Here is a 4,681-nt window from a genome sequence, read left to right on the forward strand (position 1 = left end):
CTCTAATTTTTCAGAGGATAGTGGCCATTGAGGAACCCACACCGGATCCTCTGTTTTTCCAAGGTATGGGCAGGAATCCCTCAACGGCCCCTAGGAAAAACCCAGACCTTTTCTATCTTGTTTGTTGGAGGGTGAAATAAGTTTGACCCTTCCTTGCCTAAACTTGCCCAAACCACTTCCTTGTTCGTATCCCATTCTCGTCATCATTGCTTTAGCCTGTGAGGAATACGAGGTGATATGGGATGACTCTATAGGATATTCATTGGACAGGGTGAAGCCCATACCTTGTAAAATATCTCTTCCCCAAAGATTAACAGGAAGAGGGAGCACATAAGGAATAAATCTTCCTTTCCTACCATCAGGTGCCTCCCAATACAAAGCAGTAGAACTGATGGTAGGACTAGATTGATACCCTAGCCCCTGTAGGGAATGGGAGGACTCAGTAACAGGCCATGTTTTGGGCCACCATTGTGTGGATATAATACTTTTGTCCGCTCCGGTATCCATAATTCCCTCAAAGCTTTTTCCCTGTACCTTTAGGATTAATTTGGGTCTTTCATTTAATGATATCATCAGATAAGCAGAATCATTTCCTGAGGAGCCAATCTGTCTTGTGTCTGTTTCTGTCTCATCTTCCATACCTGGCATAAGCAATAATTGGGCAATACGATCACCCTTGCTGATGGAGAACACTCCTTTTGGGCTAGAGGCCAAGACTTGCAATTCAGTAGAATGTTGAGTGTCTACTATGCCTGGCAAGACTATCAAGCCCTTTAGTGTAAGTGACGCTCGGCCCAATATAAGTCCCAGGGCCCCAGGGGTTAACATTACAGGTTCAACTGGGACTGGCTGGACTCCCATCTGAGGGATTAATAGGAAATCGGAGGCGGCGCGCAGGTCCAATCGGCACGGTCGCCCTGGGAGGACTCTGATCGTTCTCTCTCCTGAACTTCCTGGGTTTTGGTCCAACGGATCCCATATCTTTGAGGGCCCTGGGTCCGAGGGCCCGCCACTCCGTTTTTTTTGTCATCTAAAGGAGGGAGAAGCCGGCCCTTCATGTCTCTAATGGAACGGCATGAACTGGCCTTATGGTATCCTTTGCCACATCTGTCACAGAGCGAGGGAACACCTGGTTTCCTGTTAGCCGTGGGGCAATCTCTCTTAAAATGACCAGGCTTGCCACACCTATAACAGACCTTAAGTTTAGTTTTATCAACTGGGCGTCTCTGTGACTGGAGAATGGCTGCCGCCAATCCGGCGTTAGTAAGTGGTCCACCAAGCTCTCGACAAACCCGCAGCCAGTCTTGTAACCCCTTATGTTTTCGTGGGGCAATGGCTGCACGACATTCTTGTGTGGCTTGCTCAAAGATTAATTGTTGAATCAGAGGCTCCATCGGACTAGTATCTCCAAAAATACGCCCCGCAGCCTCTGTCATTCTAGCCACATAGTCTGAGAAAGATTCTTGAGGCCCCTGAACTATCCTGGTAAGTTGTGTGTTGCCCTCTCCTTTCTTGGAGAGTGCCTTCCATGCCTTAATGGCTGTAGCTGCAACCTGAGCGTAGGCTCCCCAGTGGTAATGGGTTTGGTCGGCAGCATAGGCTCCCTGGCCTGTCAACAAGTCCATTGTCCATTCCCTCGGTTCAGGAGTGAGAGCGACAGCGTTGGCGCGAGCCTGTATTTGTGCGGCTTCGTACCATAACGCCTTCCATTCCATGTATTGACCCATGCTGGGAAGGGCTGCTTGAACAATCACTTGCCAATCTGCGGGAGTTAAGGCATTGCTGGCAAGTCTATCTAATTGTACCAAAGTAAAATTGGCATTGGGCCCATATTTACGAACTGATTCAGCCAATTCTTTTAGTTGAGTAAAGTCTACAGGAGCGTACACTCGCCCTCCATTTTCTGTTTCAAAAACAGGGAAAGCTGTCCTGAGCTTCTTCCTGACTTTCTCTGAGAGCAGGGAATATCCCGAGTGAGGAGCGTATGGGGGAGGAGGAATTGAGGGGGCCGAGGGACCCGTTTTCTTAGGGGGCTTCCTCAGAGGCTTTCTGATTCTACGCTCATCAGGATGGTATCTCTCTGCCTCGTACTCTGCTGCTTCCTCATCTAACTCCGCCTCCTCTGTAGAATCTAATGACTCTTCACTGGAGTCCCCAGAGGAACTCTCTGCACTGTCGATAGTCAGTGCCTCTAGGTTGGGGTAAAGCGAGCTTTTCCCATTAGGGGGTATCTCTCCTTTTTTAGGAGGGTTCTTTTCTTCAGCTGAAGGGTGTTCCTTTTCCTTTTGTTTCGGTACCTTTTTCCTACGCGCGCCCATCCTCTCACTGCGTTCGGTTTCTGACATGCTATCCTGAACATCTTCTAGCGTAGCCTGTCCTTTCCTTATGGCTATCTTACAGTTTTCATCTTGTAGGCAGTTCTTAATAAGTTTCCAGATCGCAACTGTGCCGTTACTCAAATCGTTGTCATCGCGGTGCCTTTCTAAGTCCTTTCCCAGTTTATTCCAAGAGGGGAGAGCCAAAGACCCAGAGACGGCAAACCAGGGGGCAATGCGATCCACCTCTTTTATGAAGTTCCTCAAAGTCCTGTTAGCAATTTTAATATCCCGCTGTTTGAGTACGGCCTCCAAAGTAGTGATTATTGACTGTGATGAACCCATGACGGCCGCGGCTTATCTACGTCCGCCTTAGTACCGTCTCAAAAGTGAAAGTAACAGCGGCCCAGCCCGCGGCTTATCTACGTCCGACTAACGGCCGGGAGTCAAGAGGAACTTTGTCCCACCTTTATCTACAGGAGGGAGAAAGAGACAAGACCAGTGTCACTGGCTATTTACTTCAGACTACTTTGCTACTAACAATGGCCACCGCGAAGACAGGGCAAAACAAGCACCATGAAAATGACAGCCAAGCGCAACCCGAATATTTCAGGAATAGACATACCTCTCCGAACTCACCCCTGCAGTTCTGAATCCTCCTCTATCGAGGGGTCCTCCAAGGTGCTGACGATGGCAAGGTCAAGTGTCCCGGGTTTCTCGCACCAGTTGTCCCGCGCAACCTCCCGCCAGCAGGAAAGACGCGGCACACTCAGGATCCTTCTGCAGTATAAGCTTTAATGCATCTTGAGAGGGAGAGCATAAGCTTCACAAACGAGGAGGGACCCCAAGGGCCTAAAACCCTTCCCTTATATAGAAAGCTAAGCTCGCCTGGGACGTGGCAGTCTCTGATGGGCTCCTGTTGCCTCAGGCCACATGACGTGTTCCAACTGTCAGATTAATCAAGGCGGGAAAACCTTCCAGCGCATGCGCACAGACTTGTTAATGGCAATGATGTGATAAGGATAGCTTCCCACATGTAGAGATTCAAGGCTAGCTTCGGCTACTAGCAAGACTCTGTCTTAAGAACATAAGAGCACAAAACCACAAGGCCAGGGGTGAAGTCCCCAGCACGTGGAGAGATGGAAAACCATAAAAACCCGAGAGGGTAAGGCATAATTGTAACCAGGGAGATGCTCATTGTGAAATTCGGTTACACAGACACTCACCACATGTGTATATACACACATAATTGTATTACTCAGAACAGTTTAACTTTCGTGTTTAAGGTTATATTACATTTTTTTCTATGTCATCAAATAAGCTAAGGCCTGATGATTAATGGTCATGGCCGGTCACATAACATTTCACTGAATGGGTATACTGCAATCTATAAGGTAATTTCTTTACATTCTCAGGCACTTCCTATGCTTCAGCATCAAATATATACAATTCTAACAACAGCTTTGGGTGCAAGCCACATCCACCCGTGGAGTCCCAAGGCTGTAGCTTCTGTCTCTTCCACCCATGGAGTCCTGAAGCTGTAGCTTCTGTCTCTTCCAGGGCTCAAGGTCTGAATCATAACTGTTCCTCTGAAGACAAATCCGCCAGCCAGTGTAGAAGCCAGGACAACAGGGAGCAGCCCCGCTTTATGTGTGCCTTTGGTCACTGGGTCCTGTTCGCCCATCAGCACCACTGGGAAGTGGAGGGAGCATGGGCAGCTAAGCTTATTCCTGCTCCACCACCGTCATCCTGTGTGGCTGACACGGAGCCATGTAAGCACCCTGGAACACAGCTAACCAAGCTGTAGTGTGACTACCACCAGCACTGTGACAGCAAATTCAAGACCTGCTAAACAGCTATGGAAACTGCATTCTAACAACCTGAACATTTGAATGCATTGTTCCAGGAGGAAGATCTACAAGTGAAACCGATTCTCTCAGCAAACACGGAAACGTAGGCCTCATCATGTTGGACCTGCCTGTTGGGAGTGAGGGCTTTGCTGAAGCTTCTGTTATGGCAGAGCTCAGCTTCCTCAAGCTTTTTTTTTTTTTAACCATTTATTTATACACAGAGAAAATATTTTACAACTAGATAAAAACATTTGTGGAACAAGGGTGTGTTTAAACAGTTTGAAGCAAATAGTGAACCGCTGTCTGTGTAGAAATACTTTTGTGTAATTATCAAATAACAAAATAGCATGAACTTTAATTCATAGTTACATAGTTGGTTGGGAAAATTCCGGTCTGATCTCAAAGTTTTCCTTCCCACCAATCAAAATTTGAGTCAGTCTTTGATGTTTGATTACCATGACCAGCACAGCACAGCACAGCACAGCACAGCACAGCACAGCACAGCACAGCACAGCA

The sequence above is a fragment of the Grammomys surdaster genome, unplaced genomic scaffold, assembly GCF_004785775.1.
Source record: "Grammomys surdaster isolate TR1022 unplaced genomic scaffold, NIH_TR_1.0 167, whole genome shotgun sequence".
Classification (NCBI taxonomy): Eukaryota; Metazoa; Chordata; class Mammalia; order Rodentia; family Muridae; genus Grammomys; species Grammomys surdaster.